Below are 21,623 nucleotides of genomic sequence, written 5' to 3' on the forward strand. Positions count from 1 at the left end.
TAATACAAAGTCACTTCTCTGAGGCATGATTGGATTGTACCGCCCCACATCAAAAAGGGTAGGAAAGACTTAATCCCAAAACCAAGCCCCAGGCTACAAGGATTCTGCCTGCCTTTAGCCCACCCCAACACACATTAATATCACCTGGGTGACGGCCTCCATGTGGGCGGCGTCATCTTTAACAAAGTGAGCATAATACATTTTATCTGCCCAACAACTGTTAAATCAAGGTTTTATACCCACAAAAGGCTTAGGAAAAAATTAGCAGGGCTGTACTGAGCCCGTTGTTCCTCAACAGCCTCAAGTGCATCATGGAGTAGGGTATCCCTGAATATCACACCAGCTGTTTCCATAGGGTCCTTGGTCACTTCCCTAACCCAGTAAACAGCAGCAAAAATACCTTGGCTATCTGAGACTCCTATCTGGGTCGATCACTGGCCCCTAGTAGTGAAAAAATTAACAGGTGCCAGAGCCTTAGTACAGGCTCAGTTACAAGCAGGACATATTGAATATATAAATAGCCCTTGGAATACTCTTATCTTTGTTATTAAGAAGTCAGGGAAATGGCAAATATTACAAAATCTAAGAGAAATATACCCATGGAAGTTATGAGAGCATTGCAACCTGGATTTCCTTCCCCCATGGCAGTTCCATGATCTCACCTTCTTATTGTGCTGGACTTGAAGGATTGCTTTTTACCATTCTCTTACACCCAGAGGATTGCAAATGTTTTGCATTTAGCTTTCCCAGCCTTAATTTTGCAGAGCCAATGCAGAGATTCCAATGGGAGATTTTGCCTCAGGGTATGGCAAATAGTCCTACCTTCTGTCAACAATTTGTAGCAGAAGCTATTCCACCCCTAAGAATCACATACCCTCAGGTTCACATCACTCATTCTATGGATGATATTTTAATTAGCCCCTCCCAGGAGTCTGCCTTATACCAGCTGTTTCTAGACCTACAAGATGCTGTTATGAAAGCTGGAGTAGAGATTGCACCTGAAAAAGTACAAAAGACTTCTCCCTTTTTCTATTTAAGGCATATAGTAGAGGGCAGAACTATCTGGCCTCAAAAAGTTGCAATTGAGGCTAGAAACATTAAAAACCTTAAATGATTTTCAAAAATTGTTAGGGGACATTGATTGAGTACTGGAGCAGATGTATCTGTAATTGCTTCCATTTATTGGCCTTCTTCATTGAATTTTTCCTTAAAGGATTGAATCCTTCCTTAAAATTAACTACAGTACAATTAAGACCTTTATTTTTGTTACTTAAGGTGACTCTATCTTTCTTCTATTAGGACATTAACTCCTTTAGCAAAAGTAACCTTATCTTTAGTAGAAAATGCCATCACAAAGGCTCAGTTTACTTGCCTTTATCCCACAAAGCCTGTCACTGTCCTTATACTTCCCACCACACTTTCTCCTACTGTGAGACTTTGGCAGCCTAAAGGCATTTTAGAATGCCCATATTTAACACATACTCCTATAAAACCTTTAACTCTATTTCCTGACCTCGGTGACAGGACTAATTATCAAGGCCAGGTTTTGCCTTGGGAAATTAATGGCCAAGAGCGCATGGCCATTGTTGTTCCCTTTACAGTTTCTCAACAAAACTGACTTTGGTAGGCATCTACTCCCTGTGATAGCCCTTGTCACGTACTCAGGTTAGATAGATAATTGATAAACACTATCCAGCTGAAAAATTTGTTCAATTTGCCTTAACTACTAGTTTTATGTTTCTGGAGATCATACTATCACAGCCTATTACTAGTGCCCTAACAGTATTTATTGACAGCTCCAACTCTGGTAAAGCAGGATTTTACCATGCAAATAAAACTCAAGTTAAACAAATATCAGTCAGCACAAAGTGAAGTTACATGCTTTGCTTTTAGTGTTGGCCCAATTTTCTGCTCAGCCCCTTAATGTATACAGCGATAGTGCCTATACAGTTGGAGTAGACCAAGGTATTGAAACTGCAACCATGGGCCATACTCATTCAGAGGTGTATTTCCATCTATTTACAAAGCTTCAGAAGGTTATACAAGCCTGCCAATATCCATGTTTTATTGGACACATAAGGTCTTATTCTGGTCTTCCAGAACATCTATCCAAAGACAATTCAAAAATTCATCACCTTGTGTGATAAGGTGCCAAAGAACTGTAAAACTTAGTTTGGGCAATGCCATTTTAATTTTTTTTTTTTACAGGGACAGAGAGAGAGAGAGTCAGAGAGAGGGATAGATAGGGACAGACAGGAACTGAGAGAGATGAGAAGCATCAATCGTCAGTTTCTCGTTGTGACACCTTAGTTGTTCATTGATTGCTTTCTCATATGTGCCTTGACCATGGGCCTTCAGCAGACCGAGTGACCACTTGCTTGAGCCAGCAACCTTGGGTCCAAGCTGGTGAGATTTTTGCTCAAACCAGATGAGCCTGTGCTCAAGCTGGCGACTTTGGGGTCTCGAACCTGGGTCTTCCACATCCCAGTCCGACACTCTATCCACTGCGCCACCTCCTGGTCAGGCTTAGCAATGCCATTTTAAAGAGGAAAAGTCAGGCTTCTTGCCCCCTCCTTGAGAATGGAGGGAATAATGCAGGAGCTTCCTGGCTTATGAGGAAAACTGGGTCATCTAGTCATAGTTTAACTATAGTTCCCTGAAAGAATAAAGGTTATCTGAAGAACTTCCTTTCCCTTTCATTAAGACACAATATTTACATATCCTACACAGATTTTGGCTCTTCCTCCCTCCCTCATTTCTGAGAGTGACTATACTCTTGAGACAAAGGAATCACGAGGCCACTCCTCCTTGCTTAAAAAACTTGATTCTGTAACATTTTATATGCTTTCTAATAATCATTTTAAGGTATTTTCTGCCGAGGAAGAAAGCAGGGTGTAGCCACCAAGTGTGGACAAGCAAAAGCTTTATTTAGAGCGGAACCCTGGATAAAGTTCACTGGTCCACGAAACAGGGGCCAGAGAAGTTGTGCCGCCTCCCCCACTGGGGGGTAATTTATAGCATTGGTATGGTGGTGGTGAGTTGATATGACGAGGCAAAATTTCATTGGCTGACAGTCATTCTTTTTCAAAGTGCTCTTGGGTGGTTTTTTTTTTTTTGGTGGGCATGGATATGGGCGGTTCCAGCCAAAGTCCCTGGACCTGGTTCTCATGTGACCTTCCCACATTGCCAACTGACTTCACAATCATCCATTTTTGAAATCCTTTATATATACAGTGTGTCTGTAAAGTCATGGTGCACTTTTGACCGGTCACAGGAAAGCAACAAAAGATGATAGAAATGTGAAATCCACACCAAATAAAAGGAAAACTCTCCCAGTTTCATACCTATTTAGTGCAGTTTGATGTGGGCTCATGCACAGATTTTTTGGGGGCTCCTTAGGTAGCTATCCCATATACAGACTCGTCACTGACTGATGGCCTACCAGAATGAGTTTCTTCACCAACTGCCAATTTCCTTCAACTGCTTATCCCACCGAGTAATGTTATTCCTATGTGGTGGTGCTTCATTATAAACATGCCAATATTCACGTTGCACTTTGGTCATGGATTCGAATTTAGCGAGCCACAGAACACACTGAACTTTCCTCTGTACTGTTTACATCTCTACTGGCATGGCTGTGGGCTGTTCTGCTGTATACACGGTGTTACATCATCATCTGCGCATGCACACATGCTGCCACATTATCCTACAGAAACTGGGAGGGTTTTCCTTTTATTTGGTGCAGATTTCACATTTCTATCATTTTTTGTTGCTTTTCTGTGACCGGTCAAAGTGCACCATGACTTTACGGACATACTGTATATAGAAACTTGTAAACTAAACAAGCAGGGACTAGCTTATTAGAAAACCTAATAAGCTATCCCCCACACTGTTAGCAAGGGTATTTTTCATTTGGCCTCTGTTCTTATCCTAAGCTTACCATTTCTCTGTTGTGACAGGGATGGGATGTAGACACTAGAAGATTTGGGAATGTCTTTTGATATGTAAAACAACATTTATTGCTACTCTGTTGATATGTAAAATGACATTTTTCACTATTCTGTTACGTTGTAAGTTTTAATATGTAGGAATGTTTTTTTTCCTTTCAATAGATCCTATAGACGAATGTTGTAAGCTTGTTAATGATTGACTATTGTGTCATGCTCCCCCTCCTGTATGTGATCAAGTCTATATAACTAGCCTCAGAGTGATATTCAAGGCTACACAATTTGGGTTAGCTATACCCTGTATAAATCATATGTAGCCAGCTTATTAATAAATCTCTTCCTAAAAATTCTTCTGTATCCTGCTCTGGTGTCTCTATGTATCCCACAGAATTAAAATATGCTACTGTATAACACTTGTAGCCCATGTACAGGCTATAAGCCCTTATGAGATGGCTCTGGCAGCCCATCAGCAATGTCATCAGAAGGCTAGCAGCCTTTGGAAAGAATTCAGTCTTACTCGAGAACAAGCTCGATTGATTAAACAACATCCCAATTGTCAAATCCACTCCCCAGTCTCTTCTACCAGAATTAACCCCGAGGACTTTGTCCTGATCACCTGTGGCAGATAGGTGTGACCCATATTCCTTCATTCAATAAACTAAGATGGGTACATGTTTCTGTAGATACATTTTCTGATTTTTGTTGCCACAGCACAAACGGGAAAGTGTTAAACATGTTTATAGCTCATTGCTTAGCAGCCTTCTCAACTCCTGGAAAGCCTGTTGCTTTAAAAATTGACAATGCCACCTGACCTGTGGTGGCGCAGTGAATAAAGCGTCGACCCAGAAATGCTGAGGTCACCGGTTCAAAACCCTGGGCTTGCCTGGTCAAGGCACATATGGGAGTTGATGCTTCCAGCTACTCCCCCCTTCTCTCTCTCTGTTTCTCCTCTCTCTCTGTCTCTCCCTCTCCTCTCTAAAATGAATGAATAAATAAATAAATAAATAAATAAATAAAAATTGACAATGCCCCTGCTTATACTAGTTGAGCTTTTACCAACTTTTGTCAACATTATCAAATTCTTCATAAAATGGGATCATCTATAGCCCACCAGGACAAGCTATTATTGAATATGCTAACAAAACCCTAAAGTTACAACTACAAAAACAGAAAGAGAGAGATGCTCCCCACAGTTACAATTGAATCATGCTCTTTTTACCCTGAATTATTTTAATAGGTTTGAAGTCATTGCTTCGACCCCCCAGCACAATACCCTTTTGTTTAGGCATATAAAATTAATGGGTTTTAGGCCCTGGCCAGTTTGCTCAGTGGTAGAGTGTCGGCCTGGCGTGCAGGAGTCGCAGGTTTGATTCCCAGCCAGGACACACAGGAGAAGCACCCATCTGCTTCTGCACCCCTCCCCCTCTCCTTCTTCTCTGTCTCTTCCCCTCCTGCAGCCAAGGCTCCATTGGAGTAAAGTTGGCCCAGGCGCTGAGGATGGCTCAGGTGCTAGAATGGTTCTGGTTGCAGCAGAGCGATGCCCCAGATGGGCAGAGCATCGCCCCCTGGTGGGCATGCCGGGTGGATCCCAGTCAGGCACATGCGGGAGTCTGTCTGACTGCCTCCCCATTTCTAACTTCAGAAAAATACCCAAAAAAAGGGGAAAAAATTAATGGGTTTTCCAGGCCTCATGTCACTGTGTCTCAATGAAAGTATAATAACAAACATTAGTAAAACAATGGCCCCTCCGAAGCAGGAATGCAATCCACAATTTGCAGTCCACTGCCCTGCTCTGAGGGCAGGCACACATGTGGCTGTCCAGCACAATTTTTTAACAATAAAAGTGAGCAAACTCAAAAAAATACAAATTTTACAAACTCATTGGCTCAACAAGGAGCCTCAAGTTGGTAGAACATCATCCCCAGAGTTTGTGCCAGTGAATCTTGGTTGAAAGAGGGCATGTGGGTATTATCTCTCCACCTCGCTGCCTCTCACTTGATAATAATAACAATAATACTGGGGAACAAAATTTTTGTTGCACCCACAAAAGCACTTGTTCTTACCTAACTCGAGTGTGCTGATCTCAAATCTGACATTAGTTTTTCTCTGTAAGCTACAGTTTTCTTAAAATTCAAGATTTTAGGTTTTCATCTTATAAAATTTTCAACATTTAGTTTAACATAATGAAGTAGAATGTCTTCTTTGGCATCATCTTTGTGAAAATATAATAATTTACATAGCCTGACCAGGCAGTGGCGCAGTGGATAAAGTGTCAGACTGGGATGTGGAGGGCCCAGGTTCGAGACCCCGAAGTTGCCACCTTGAGCACGGGCTCATCTGGTTTGAGCAAAAAGCTCACCAGCTTGGACCCAGGGTTGCTGGCTGGAGCAAGGGATTTCTCAGTCTGCTGAAGGCCCGCAGTCAGGTCACAAAGAGAAAGCAATCAATTAAAAACTAAGGTGTCACTATGAAAAACTGATGATTGATGCTTCTCATCTCTCTCCATTACAGTCTGTCTGTCCCTATCTATCCCTCTCTCTGACTCTCTGTCCCTGTAAAAAAATAAATAAACAATAATAATAATAGTTTATATAATGTAGTAAGTACACTAAAACATATCATTGCATCAGAATTTGTCTACAATTTCAAAATAGAACATATTAAAACACTTATTTTAATTATAAAATTTGCACAAACCATATTTAAATTCTATTCAGGCAAAAATTTGCGTTTGTAGCTCTTGCATTTGTGTACTTGTTGAGGACAATCTTGTTTGATGCTCCAGTAGTAGTCTGCCATCACTAACAGCTCCAAGATATTTGGGAAACTTATCAAGGTGACTGTTCAGGAAATGAATGTTAATGCTCATGTTACACCCAATGTCGTGGAAAGCCGACAGCATCCTTTGATCCAGAAGTTCATAGTTTTCTGCTTTTTTTTCTTTTTTTGTATTTTTCCAAAGTTGGAAATGGGGAGGCAGTCAGACAGATTCCCACATGCGCCTGACTGGGATCCACCCGGCATGCCCTCCAGGGGGCAATGCTCTGCCCATCCGGGGCATCACTCTGCCACAATCAGAGCCATTCTAGCGCCTGAGGCAGAGGCCACAGAGCCATCCTCAGTGCCTGGGCAAACTTTGCTCTAATGGAGCCCTGACTGCAGGAGGGGAAGAGAGAGACAGAGAGGAAGGAGAGAGGGAGGGGTAGAAAACCAGATGGGTGCTTCTCCTGTGTGCCCTGGCTGGGAATCAAACCCGGGACTCCCGCACGCCAGGCCAATGCTCTACCACTGAGCCAACCGGCCAGGGCTCTGCTTTTTTGTTGCCAAGGAAGATCTTTGTAACTGCCACAAAAGACTTCCATGCTGTTTTCTCCTCCTTACTCATCTTCCTGGCAAATTCCTCGTTACATATAAGGGTTCAAATTTGAGGTCCATCCAATACATCTGCTTTTATTTTCTGGAAAGACAAGGCCGAAAAAGCAGAAATAATATGTTGAAAGCATTCACTTTCTCTATTCAAAGCCTAAACAAACTGCTTCATTAAGCCAAGTTTGATGTGAAGTGGGGGTAAAATGATCCTGTCTCAATTAACTACAGGTTCATTCACAATATTTTGCATTCCTACTTCCAGAGCTTCATGTTTTGGACACTCCTTCTGTGTCCAGTGTTTCTCCCAAGATCAGCTGTCCCACAAACACAGAAAGCAAGGATACTTCATGAAACCTCTCTGTTGTCTTAGCAGGAAATTTACCATTGTAAGATCCTCACAAATGATCCAGTTATGCTCCTCATACTTCAGAAAGTTGAGGCAATTTTTATGTCATTATAATCTTCTCACAGATGAGTTGAATAACCAATTGGAAACGCTGCATAAACATTACCATTACCATTGTGTAGGAGAACACATTTCAGACTCCATTTAGAGCTGTCAAGAAATAAGCGCCATTCTGTTGGACTATAAGTGGTAACACCTAGCTGGCTGAGAAGACTACTGTGTAGAGCATGGGTCTCAAACTCAACTCAGCATGTGGGCCACAGAGCAAGATCACAGCCATTCGGTGGGCCGCACTAGGTCTACAAAAGGCAACTGTTACGCAACACTTTTCTCACTGCAGTTGAAAACAAACAAAAAAAAAAATCAGTACAACAAGCACAATCATATATGCAGTTTACTCAGTGTCACAAAACGACCAGAAACTGTAGTTCGCATCACAACTGCTGTTAACTAAGCTAAGCCCTTAAGAAGGTTTCTGTCCACTCAGCTGAGTGCGTTTGGCAGACACCAGACCGTCAAAGTTAAGCCTGAAGTTGTGTGTAGTCACAAGTCGCAAAGTTGCTTTCAGATGTTCATCAGTCAGTCTCGATCGCAATGCTGTTTTGTTGATCTTCATTGTAGAGAAGAATTGTTCACAAACATATGTACTGCCAAACATCGCCAGAATTCTAGCAGCTCTGCAGACTAATATTGGAAACTTTTCTCTCGGAACGGACTTGTAGAAATCTGGAATGCCAACATCAGCGTACTTCTGTTTCAGAATAGTGTCACACTGCAAGTCCAGTAGTTCCATCTGGCCTTCTTCTGGAACGCTCTGCACATCAACTGCAAATGGAGTGGCAAAAAGTGCAAAATGCGGTTCCAGAGCCGTAAATTCCTGAAAGCAATGTTCAAAATCATCTAGTAATCTGGTCAACATATCTGCATAGTCTTTCAGGCGTTGTAAATCGACAGCACCTAACGACTTTAGAGCAGAGAAATGAGCCATGTTGCCACCTGTCAGCTGGCTTGCCCACAAGGTGAGCTTGCATCTGAACGACTTGATGCAGTCAAACATCACAGTAATCAACTGCTTTGAGCCCTGCAGTTCTGAATTCAGTGCATTGTGGTGTTGTGTGACATCTGTCAGAAAAGCTAGATCCGATAGAAATGTTGGCTCACACAGCTCAGGAACATCTCTGTCTTTCATTGCCATGAACAATGCTATTTCCTGCCTCAGAGCAAAAAATCTCTGCAGCACTTTGCCACGACTCAACCATCTGACTTCAGTATGATACAGCAACTCTCCGTACTCCGCCTCTAAATCGGCTAGAAATGACACAAACTGCCTGTGGTTGAGACCCCTTGCACGTATGAAGTTTACTGTCTTCACAACAACATCCATGACTTCCTTCAGTTGTATATTTTTGGCACAGAGTGCTTCCTGGTGCAAAATGCAGTGTATGGCTGCAAAAGGTCCGCTCAAACTGAGCCAATTCCGTTTGTCCTTCAACAATCCGACAACACCAGCCTTCTGTGAACACATTGCTGGAGCACCATCTGTGGCCACTGAAATGAGTTTGTCCCATGGTAGTCCACATCTGTCATACAAGCTTCCAGTTCTTGAAAAATATCCTGACCGTTCATCATTCCTGTCATCGGTAGCATGTCCAATAACTCTTCAAAGACTTTGAAGTTTGCGTCGACCCCTCAGATGAATACGGCACAATACGCGGTATCTGTTATACCAGTGGACTCGTCCAGTGCAATGGAATACGCTTCAAAATTCTTCGCAGCTGCAATCAGTTGCTGTTGTACATCATCGGCTGACTCTGTGATCCTGCTGGCAACTGTGTTTGCAGACAAACTTATACCTTCGAAGAGCATCTTTTTCTCGGGACAAATAATTTCACACGCCTTTATCATACATTCTTTTACAAACTGGCCTTCAGTGAATGGTCGTGACGCCTTTGCTATCATCTCGCTAACAACAAAGCTTGCCTTCACGGAATCTTCGCTTGCTGTGTTAACACATTTAAAAAAGTTTCTTTGGTTGGCGAACAATGCCTTCAAGTGATGGACTTTTTCCTCGCGAATTGTGCCAGTCAGTGCAGCAAACTGTTGTCCATGCAGCGTGTCATAATGTCTACGCACGTTGTACTCCTTGGGCACAGAGATGCATTGCAGACAAATCAGACAGTTGATTTTGTCACCTACTTGCATAACAAAATATAAATTTTCCCACTTATCCTGAAACAGTCATTTTTCATCCACAATCTTTCGCTTTTTAGAACATGAGGACGACATTATTAAACACGGGGTGGACGGGACCAAAGAAAAATAGACCAGGCCATTTACAGCAACAAACCGCACTCAGCTGCAGCAGCTGCTTTCAGGCATAGCTAGCTTTGCTTTGTCTCATTCCAGAGCAAAGCTATAAATAGGCTATCCGCTATCGTCAGGCTTTGGGCGGGGCATCCACGGGAAAGCACCATAGAAGTAAGTAAGATGAATAATACAGTTTATTATCTAGCTAGGATGCTAGAGAAATGAAAAATACAAGTAGGCCCCTAGGCTTACTTAATTTTATCCAAAATATTTTGAACTTCATGAATTAGTCTGCAGGCCACACAAAATTGTTCAGCGGGCTGCATGCGGCCCACGGGCCACGAGTTTGAGACCCCTGGTGTAGAGGAATAACCCATTGCATGGCCTTGGATGGGAACACAGCCAACAAGAAAAGAACATTTCGCCAAGAGAATTGTTTTGTGACTTGAAGGTTGGTCACTGAAACAGGTCTATGTGACTGAAGGCAGTTGCTGGGCTTTTCTCAGTAAAACATTCTCATAAGATTTCTGTACTTTCCAAGGTTATCCCTTGAGATAAGGAGAGGAATGTTATAAGATCCATAGAAGCAATAGCAATTAATGCCTTCTGATATTATGTTATTACTAAGCTATCTTGCAGGTGCACTCCATGTATCTTTAAAGTAAAAGTTACACTTGATGTTATGCCAATTTCTCAGTAAACAAGGTTTTTGAAGTCTTGTGAATAAAAATAGGACACAGCACAAACTTGGGGCCATTTGCCTGAGCGAGCGGTGGTCCTTTGCTAGTCCTTGATGATTTCATCTGCTGATCTCTCTCTTTCTGCACCACCACCTGACAACAACATTTGGCGCCTACCGTGGGGCCTTAAGAAGAGATTGGGAACAGATGGAACCCCGAAAGGGTAAGTTGGACGTGCTGTGTACGCGAAAGTTTCAGGTAACTAGCAAAGTCATGGGATATTTCCATTCATTATGGGACAATTATTTACAAGTTTTAAAATCCCTTTTAAAAGGGTCTGGGATATCCCTCACCGGTTGGCTCAGTGGTAGAGCGTTGGCCTGGCGTGTAGGAGTCCCGGGTTTGATTCCCGGCCAGGGCACACAGGAGAAGTGCCCATCTGCTTCTCCACCCCTCCCCCTTTCCTTTCTCTCTGACTCTCTCTTCCCCTCCCTCAGCCAAGGCTCCATTGGAGCAAAGTTGGCCCGGGCACTGAGGATGGCTCTGTGGACTCTGCCTCAGGCGCTAGAATGGCTCTGATTGCGGCAGAGCAATGCCCCGGATGGGGAGAGCATCGCCCCCTGGTGGGCGTGCAGGGTGGATCCCGGTCGGGCGCATGAGGGACTCTGACTGCCTCCCTGTTTCCAACTTCAGAAAAATGCAAAAAAAAAAAAAAAAAAAAAAAAAGGTCTGGAATTCAGATAAAGACAAGGTTTTGTTATGTCTTTTAAATGCTATTCAGAAACACTGTTATTGGTATTCTCCTGAACATTGTAATCAATTGAATTTGAATGTTTGGCAACAAGTAGAAAAATCTTTATGCTGTGTTCATCAGCACAGAGATCCACTTGATGCTGAAATGTGGACTACCTATAATCTTATTGCTACAGCCCTTGGACCTTTGCAATCAGCTGGAGATTCTGTTAAAGACTTGAGTGAGCTTATTTTTAATGAGCCTGAAGAATTTGATTCAGCACAGAATGAACACAATAATGACTTGGACAATACTGTCTCTGCTTCTGAAGTTACTGATAATATTAATGAAATTCAGCCATCCACAGGCTTTCATCCCTCTTTCTTATAAAAAAGAGGGAGTCCCTATGGATGATGTTGCCTGTCTAAAACACTTATTAAGTAAACTACAATTTACACTGGAACAACAGGAGAATGGAAATCAGTATACTGCTTATCCTGTTCAAAAGCAAGATATATGTGAGCCTATGGCTCCTCCAATTCAAGGTAAAAAATTAATTGGTACTGGCAGGGGAAGGATTTTTCAATTCCCTGAAATCTCTGAAATGCAACAGGTGCTTATGCATCATGATGATTTAGAATCTAATTCTAGTAATTTTTCTGCATCTATTTTTCCAATTATTTGACAACCTTTTCCTCTTAATGCTCCAGATTCTGGGGGAGGGTATAATATCCAATTTGACCAAACTGAATTTATATACTTTCTTAAAGCTAGTCAAACAATCTGTTGCTACGTATGGACCTCAGTCCTCATATGTTCAAGGTCTTATCTCTTCCTATTGTAATGATCATTTAATGATTCCTTTGGATTGGGATTTACTTGCTAGTACTGTTTTGGAACCAGGACAATATTTACAATTCAAATCTTGGTGGAGAGAAGAGGTTCTTCGAATATCTCGCATGAATGCCAGAAATAATCTCCCTGAGCTACTTTTGAAATGCTCATAGGTGTTGGCACTTACGCAGCTGTGGGACAACAAACTGATTATACTGATGCTGTTATAGCTCAGATTAGATCACTTGTCTTAAAGCCTGGATGCAAATCACTGGAAATAGAGACAAGGGAAAAAAGCTTGCAGCTTTACATCAGTTGTTACAAATTCAATTAGAATTAGGATATATAGAAAAATCATGAAGTCCTTAGAATTCTCTAGTCTTTGTAATAATAAAATAAATAAATATTTACTAATTTTCTTTGGCGTTTTAGCTACAATCCTCTGAGCTATCATTTTGTTTCTTTCTTATTCTTTGCCTGGAAACTGAGGCAGGGGACATGTATTGGATCTGACTGTAGAAAATATCCCAGCAGCTGCCAAGAGAATTTTCTTGGGGAAATTTTGTTTAGTCTCATCCATCGTCAGTCCCTCTGTCAGAAATTGCCCTGATTAAAATCAGGCAAGCATCTTTCTAGTCTGACTGTGCTCTGAAATCCTGGGTTTCTCTTTGGTTTGTCTAGTCTGGTTTGTCTGATTCTAATTTCTGTTTAGTTTTTGTTTGATGTCTAAAATGTGATTTTTAAGGTCTGAATTGTTTACATACAAAGATTAAAAATGCCAGCTTTTATATTGAAAAAAGTTTCATCCATATATTTTTTGCTTTAAAATTAGAACTTATAAGTAGTGCTCATTTAAATTTAAATTAAATAGAATATGGATCCTTAAGACTTGCTAATTTGGTTAATACATTGTAAGATGTATTCAAAGTTTAAAATCAAATAAGAATTCAAGTATTAGAATTAAAGTTATGTTATACTTGTGTTTCTGTGTTGAAAATTGTCTTGTTTGTATGTAAAATATGCTCAAATTTGTAAAACTAAGGAATTAAATAAAATTAAGTCATTTTAAGAATTTATCTCACCCTGGCCGGTTGGCTCAGCGGTAGAGCGTCGGCCTAGCGTGCGGAGGACCCGGGTTCGATTCCCGGCCAGGGCACACAGGAGAAGCGCCCATTTGCTTCTCCACCCCTCCGCCGCGCTTTCCCTCTCTGTCTCTCTCTTCCCCTCCCGCAGCCAAGGCTCCATTGGAGCAAAGATGGCCCGGGCGCTGGGGATGGCTCTGTGGCCTCTGCCCCAGGCGCTAGAGTGGCTCTGGTCACAACATGGCGACGCCCAGGATGGGCAGAGCATCGCCCCCTGGTGGGCAGAGCATCACCCCTAGTGGGCGTGCCGGGTGGATCCCGGTCGGGCGCATGCGGGAGTCTGTCTGACTGTCTCTCCCTGTTTCCAGCTTCAGAAAAATTAAAAAAAAAAAAAAAAAAAAAAAAAGAATTTATCTCAAGCTGCTTCAGACAGTTGGCTTCTTGTGAGGCAACATCCTGAAAAAGGAGGCACTGAGGAAAGTGGGAATTTAGTTCCTCTGATGCCCTATAATAGACTTAACAGTACAAAAGAATTTAGATATAGAAGCTGATGCATCTCTTATTACTAAGCAACATTAGTTTTCTTTTTAGCCCACTTAGGCTGTCGAGAGCCAATCAACGACTGCTGGCTGACAAGGTCACAGCAGGAGAAGACCCACAACTGCTGGCTGACAAGGTCACAGCAGAAGAAGATCAAAAACTGCTGATTGACAAAGTCACAGCAGAGAAGACCAACGGCTGCTGGTTGACAAAGTCACCGCAGTGAAGACCAATGGCTACGGGTTGACAAAGTCACCGCAAAGGAAAGGCACAATGATACTTCCCCCTTTGACTTTTTGAATTAATCTGGCCTTATATCCCCCCTTTTTCTGGGTGTGTGCTATTATTTGTGGCACAGGGATAATAGTACCATGCTTTCCCTGTAGATTTGTAGTAATTTCTTTGGAAATAAGACAGAAGGTGTAAGTTCCACAGAAAAGCCTGTAAGCCCCTTGAACTGGGCTCATAAATATAAGAGGCTGGCCATAATATCCCTCATAAAGGGTTAAGTTTGTAGGAGAATTTCTTCTTATTAATCATGTTAGAAAGAATAAAGTTAGAACTTAACTAGTGTGTAAATTAGTAAATGAATAAAGTTTAACTAGACATTAGAATCTTAGGTAAAGTGTAGTGAAGTGGCCTGTTGCGTGGCCTTGGATGAAAATGCAGTCAGCAAGAAAAGAATGTTTTGCTAATAGAATTGTTTTATGACTGAAGGCAGTTGCTGGGCTTTCTCAATGAGACATTCTCATGAGATTTATATACTTTCCAGGGTTTTTCGTTCAGATAATAAAGAGAAATATGGGGGAATCCATAAAAGCAATAGCAATTAATGCCTTCTGATATTATGTTGCTACTAAGCTATCTTGCAGGTGCACTCTATATATCTTTAAGCAAAAGTTACTCTTGATGTTATGACAATTTCTTAATAAGCAAGCCTTTTGAAGTCTTGTGAGAAAAATTAGGACACTGCATGAACTCAAGGCCATTTGCCTGAGCAAGCGGTGGTCCTTTGCTAGTCCTTAATGATTTCGTCTGTTAATCTCTCTCTGCCCCTTGACTCACAACAACAGTAAAGTTGAGTTATTAGTTAGTATTAATCCTTTAAAAGCTTTTACCAATGTTGTTATCGCTATTCAAGTTATTTTTTAATTGTACTTTGAATGATTTGCCACCTGATTTGTAGTTTATAGATATAAATTAACTGTTATCTGGAAACATGTAAACATAGTGAAACAGAAGCAATGATTAATACCATGTAATTGTAACTTGGTGTGTGTGTATAAAAAAGGAGCTGTACTAGCATTTGGCAGAGATGCCTGGCAGTAAATGCTAACTAGAGAATAAAGAGAAAGAAAAGAATTCGGCTCTCTCACTCGATTTTTGCCGATGCCGTCTCCTCCTGTGGGACCCCTGGATCCCCCCTGGGGCTGGACCCCGGCATTAGGCAGTAGTCACTAAGCTGCATGGCTTAGGAGAAGTCCCTAACAAAGCTCTAAAATTTCTTTTACAATAGAAAAATAACAAGGGTCATTTGGCCTCTGATAAAGAAAAACATTTATCTTATAATTAATTAAAAGAGTAACTTTTTAAATTACAGTCTAAACTTTCTGACAAGGAGTTTTTTATACTCACTATGACCAAACTTCTGTCAAAGCTCTTAAAGAGTTAAAAACAGCTTGCTCCCAGTGTAAAACTAATTGTCTTTATATGCAGGAACTGCTATCCTCCTTCATAGACTCTGAATGTTTTATTTCAGAAAATTTAGAACTGTTAGCTTGGACTGTTCTTTCAAAAGTGAAAGAGTTATAATTTATAACTTAGTAGGAGAATCAGGCTTGTATTCAAGCTAATCAAAATACTAATACTAACCCTCTTATTAATATTACAAAAAATAAACTTTTTAAATGGACAGTTTGCTAATTTACAACAACAATGTAGACAAAATGTAGGGGTGAGAATTTGCTATTATTTCCACAGATACGGGACTAGTAGATACCTTCCAGAAAATTGAAGCTTCGGCATAAGTTGGAAATAAAAAAAAGGGAAATTTGACAATTAAATAAACTTACCTAGGAGGGAAAAAATATTTTAATTAAGACTAAGATTTCAAAAAACATCATTGACTCTTTCTAGCAATACTAGCTGTTGTATCTATAACAATAAGCATAACTAACTATTCTTACTAAGTTTATATTACTTAAATAAGCAATGTTGAATAGTCAGACACTGTATCAACATTATGTAAATCAACCTTTAGATAAAATTTGTTAAAAATATCCTCAATCTTTAATAATCCATTATATAAATGACAGATTAATAGCTTATAAAAATAATGAACTTTCAGTCATCCTTAAAAATGCTTCTGAAACCTTAAATCAGTGTAGTTTGATTATAGTTAAAGACAAAATTTAAACATCCTGTCCTATTAACATTGTTACTGATTCACAATGTGTAGAATATACAATTAAACTTATAGAAACTGTTTATATTTCAAATAATAGTTCTAGATTGCACAAATTGTTTCAAGAGTTACAACTTTTATTGTAGGAATGAAATTTGCCTATCTATATAACTCACATTCATTCTTATACAGCTTTACCAGGACCTATGTCTACTACAGATAATGAAATTGATCAATTACTCATTAGATCAATAAAAATAGCTACTAAGTTTTATACAAAGACTCATACAAATAAAAGAGATTTAATGCAAAAATTTAAAATAACCTGGTGAGAAGCTTGGAATATTGTTAGAAACCGTCCTCAGTATAATATTATAAATGCTCCTCCATTACCGAGAGGAATGAATCCTAGAGGGCAACACAGTAATAACCTGTAGCAAATAGATATTGCCCATATTTCTTCTTTTAAAAAAACTATCTTATGTATGGTTTTATTAATATTTATTTTTCCTTTCAATAGGCCATACCTTTGCCTAGAGAAAAGGCTAATTGTATCATTCAACATCTTATTGAAGCTTTTAATGTTATAGGCATTCCTAAAGCAATTAAAAATGACAATAGTCCTGCCTATACATCTACTCAATTTCAACAATTCTTAGCATGTTAGAATATTAAACATACACTAGAATTCCATATAATCCACAAGAACAAGCAATTATTGAACGCAGTAATTGCACTCTGAAAAATATGTTACTTAAACAAAAGGGGGGAGAAGAAACGAGATTATTCCCTAGAATTATGTTACACAAAGCTTCATTTACTTTAAATTTCTTAAATACAGGAGAAGATAATTTGACTGCTGCAGACATTAGATGAAAAGTAACAGTTCTAAAATTGATCAACCTATACATTATAGAAGGGAGTTAGATCAATAGGTACCTAGTGTAGTGCAACATTGGGGAAGAGGGTTTGCTTGTGTCATTGCAGAATCCGGTGAAGTCCTTTGGAGTCCTGCTCGCAGAATTAAACTAACAACATGAATAAGAACAATAGATTCTTTCCATATCTGCCCATTGCTGAGATGGAAGAAATAAGTTCCAAAAGAATTTAAAGGTGCTGCTGCTTGGTATTAAAAAGGCTAAAATACCAAGTTGGGTTCAACTTAAAAAGCTGATCTTTAATGGTAAAAATATGCTACAAGCTACTAGAAAAAAAAAATGCTACTAACCTGTTTTTAGCAGTGATTGCTTTGGTAACAATTCCTGTAAGTAGAGCTGAAAATTTTAGTTATTAGGCATATGTTCCTAATCCTCCATTAAGTAGAGCTATTCATTAGGAAAATAGTGCCTTTCCTATTTTTGTTAATGACTCTAATTGGCTTCTAGGACCTTTTAATGATAGAAGTTCCTTAGCACCTTCAGAAGAAGGCATAAAATTAGAAAATCATACAACAGGAGTTGAGGAATTACCTATATGTATAGGACATGAGCCACATTGTTTAAACATAGAAGCTCAAGCTTGGCTCTCTATTGTCAAAGATAACAGTAAAGGAAATGAAAAAAAAAAGTTTGTTACAGGATATAGATTTAAAAGTAATACATCTGTACATAAAACGTTATAAATTAAAGCCCTCATAGCTCAGCCCAAGTTAAAGGGCAGGGTGCTGATTTAAGGTGGCATAAGAACAATGGTTTAATTACAGCTGGTGATCAAAGTAATCATACTATCATATAGCATAGAGGAGGGATGTCACCTCAAGCTCCTCATATAAAATTTGGTCCTATACAATATCATTTGTGGAAAGTAGCCATGGCACTTAAACATATGTCAGTGTAGAAAGGAAAAATCTGGAGAAATTATTCTTCTAATCATATTATGTTAATCTTTAAGAAGAATGAATCATTTCATATTTGCTTGTGTTAGATTGCCTTATATGTTTATTATAGGTGAAACCAAATAGCTGAAAATTATTCAATAACTTGCAATAAGTGTGCTTTTTTTTTTAAGAGTCTTACGTTTTTTATTTTCAATATAGAAACTTCATCCCCACCCCCTCCTAACCACCATCCCCATCCCCTATCCTGCTTTGCCCAGGCAGAATCTTGGGCAGGCTAAATCAGCCTGCAAAGCCTCATGCATTTTGGTCCATACAATCAACAAGACTGGTCCAGAGGATCAGAAGCTGTCCAACATCTGGCCATGGATCTCAATGGAAACCTGCAACATGGAGCAAGCCCTGCTGGCAGGAGCAGTGAGCTGGTCACAGCCACCACAGCCAGGCCCAGCATGGCATGGTAGGCCAGGGCACAACTGAAAAAGCACATCGTCTGGGCCTCATCCTCAGCCCCGTCTTCTGGTCTACCATTGCCCTGGAGGCTGGTCCTGGAAGAGAGTTCAAACATACTGCTGAGGCAGTCCTCAGCTCACAAACTGGAAGCACTGATCTGGCCACTGATCAGACTCCCTGTTCTCACAACCAGAGGAAAGCGTCCAGCTTGGCCTGGGATGGAGGGAGCACTTTCTGGCTCCCACTCTTTGCTTAGCCGTGGCCTTGGGCTTCACAGGCAGTGGGCAGATCATAGTCATGTCCATAGGCTGGATGAATTTGGTCCGGCCTCCAAGACCATCAAAGCCTGTTCTTACTGCATCTGTGCTGTGACAGGGCTCTGCCCAGGCTCTCTTGTGCTGTTTCCGGCCCAGGACAGCATTCCGGATGAAGACAGGGAAGGCGCCAGCCAGCTCCTCATCTGGTTCTCCCACACATTGCTGGCCACCCAGTGAGAGTTGGGACTCCTTCCTGCAGCCTTTGGGCATCTTCTTGGGAATGTTCTGAGTGGGGGAGTGTGCCTTCTCTGCACAGAGCTTCTTGGCATGGCCATGCTGAATGCCAGAGGGCCGGGCTGGGGGCGTGTCTACATCAAAGGTGGCAGAGAGGTCAATATCATCACTGAAGGCTGGCCTGCGAAGCTTCAGGTTCAGCATCTCTACAGGAGCTGGGCTCTCTAGAACCAGGCGGTTCACAGCTTCACTGTCCACCAGCGGTAGGTTTAGGTTTTCCTGAAGCATCTTCAGCTTTTTTTTCAGGCTTGTGATTTCCTTATCAGCACTCTGTAAATCCTTCTGGGCTGACTTCAGCTCCAGTCTGGCCTGGTCCAGTTCAGAGTAGACTGTCTGCAACTTGCTTCTGGAAGAAAACAAGTCCTTCTTCAGCTTGTCAGCTAGCTCCTCTGAGGCCTTCTGTGCCTCTTTGAGGTTCTCATACTCTTTCTTGAGGGACACGCAATACACGGCCAGCTGCTCCACTGCTGACTGGCCCACGCCCATGTCTCAGATCATCTCCTCTACTTCAGGCCGCTGGCTCTTGAGTAGGAGCTCAATCCGTTCCATGGTCTGCATTTTGCTCTTGAGTCGGTGGGCCTCCTCTCGTGCTTGTTTGCTCGCATCCTGCTGCTGCTCCAAGAACTTCATCTGCTTCTTGAGGGTGGAGCACAGCATCTCGGCCTCATCTAAGGCCTTCTGCAGAGCTCTCACGGTGGCATTGCGTTCTTCTAGCGTGTCCCGCAGAGTGTTGATGATGGCTTGGCTGTCCTGTTTCTCCCTCTCTTTCTGGCAAAGCTGGGCTCTGACATTATCCAGCTCATTCTTTAAGAATTCTGCATCTAAGATACCCTCATCCTCCTGGGCAAGGTCAAAGAAGAGCTTATTGATAATGGTTCTTCTGCCAACCTGGATTCGGCACTGTGGGCAGGTCCAACTTGGTGCTGTATCGAACCACTGGATCAGGCACTGCAGGTGGAAGGTGTGGCCATAGTGGATGGTGGCCACGTTGCATGAGTGGTCGAAGAAGTCAGAGTAAATGGTGCATAACACGCGGATAGGCATGCTCGCTGGACTCAAGAGCCGGGTAGCCCAGAAAACCACGACGGTTTGGGCTTCTTAGCCGGGCCCCGCACCTTACCTACCTTCAAATTTGGCTCTACTCTAAGTGTGCTTTTTATACATGTATTAACTCTTCTGTTCTTTTTAATAAAATAGTCAAAGTCTTTACATTTTAAGAACCTGAACAGGAGTCTAGATTCCAGTACAGATGCATCAGATGTAGCAGGGTTCCCCTTTCATGATGCTGTTACAACATCTTATTAAGTCCTTGAAGTGAACCAAGAGACTGGTTGGACTGATCATCGCCATCATTATAGGACTAATAGCTGTAACCACTGTGGCTGCTATATCTGGAGTTACATTACATCAAAGTATACAGACTGTGCACTTTGTGCAAAAATGGCATGAAGATTCTGAACAACTGTGGACTTCTCAATAACTATAAATAGTAACATTAATACTAAAGTTGATGATTTAGAACAGACTATAATTGTGTTAAGAGATCAAATTGTTAGCCTGCAAAGACAAATTAACTAAGATGTGATTAGAATGTAACTACTTTTTGTGTTACCCCTATTTCTTAAAATCATACTTATTTTCATTAGGAAAATGTTAAAAAGCATTTGTTAAATCATGATAATGTAACTAAGGAAATCATTAAATTACAAAGACATATTCATGAAGGTTTTCAAAGAAAATTAGAAATTCTGACAGGTCAACCTATATTGAAGGGATTAATGGATAATTTATCACAATTAAATCCTATTGAATATATTAAAGGATTTTGGAGATCTACTGTAAGATTTTTTATAATAGTATTAATTCTATGTTTTCTTTTATATGTAGTCTGTTGAAAAATCAAAGCAAGAGAAATAAGGGATGAACGACAAAAGGCTGTGTTTTCTGTGGTGCTTCATAACATTCAGCATAAACAAAAAGGGGGAAATGTAGTGGAATAACCCATTGCATGGCCTTGGATGGGAACACAGCCAACACGAAAAGAATGTTTTGCCAAGAGAATTGTTTTGTGACTTGAAGGCGGGTCACTGAAACAGGTCTATGTGACTGGAGGCAGTTGCTGGGCTTTTCTCAGTAAAACATTCTCATAAGATTTCTGTACTTTCCAAGGTTATCCCTTAAGATAAGGAGAGGAATGTTATAGGATCCATAGAAGCAATAGCAATTAATGCCTTCTGATATTATGTTATTACTAAGCTATCTTGCAGGTGCAATCCATGTATCTTTAAAGTAAAAGTTACACTTAATGTTATGCCAATTTCTCAGTAAACAAGGTTTTTGAAGTCTTGTGAATAAAAATAGGACACAGCGCAAACTCGGGGCCATTTGCCTGAGTGAGCGGTGGTCCTTTGCTAGTCCTTGATGATTTCGTCTGCTGATCTCTCTCTCTGCGCTCCCGACTCACAACAACACTACTGATATCA

General features: G+C 40.9%; 1 protein-coding gene and 2 pseudogenes across 4 annotated transcripts in view; 1 reads left to right on the forward strand and 2 right to left on the reverse strand.

Moving 5' to 3' along the window:
• Positions 1 to 21,623, forward strand: part of LOC136399334 (zinc finger protein 91-like) — a 944,498-nt gene that overhangs the window by 398,566 nt on the left and 524,309 nt on the right. The gene's annotated exons all lie outside the window — the stretch shown is intronic.
• LOC136399322 (zinc finger protein 91-like) overlaps positions 1 to 21,623 on the reverse strand; it is a 388,962-nt pseudogene that overhangs the window by 195,632 nt on the left and 171,707 nt on the right.
• LOC136397148 (E3 ubiquitin-protein ligase TRAIP pseudogene) lies at positions 18,773 to 20,247 on the reverse strand (annotated as a pseudogene).

This window comes from Saccopteryx leptura, chromosome 3 (genome assembly GCF_036850995.1).
Source record: "Saccopteryx leptura isolate mSacLep1 chromosome 3, mSacLep1_pri_phased_curated, whole genome shotgun sequence".
Classification (NCBI taxonomy): Eukaryota; Metazoa; Chordata; class Mammalia; order Chiroptera; family Emballonuridae; genus Saccopteryx; species Saccopteryx leptura.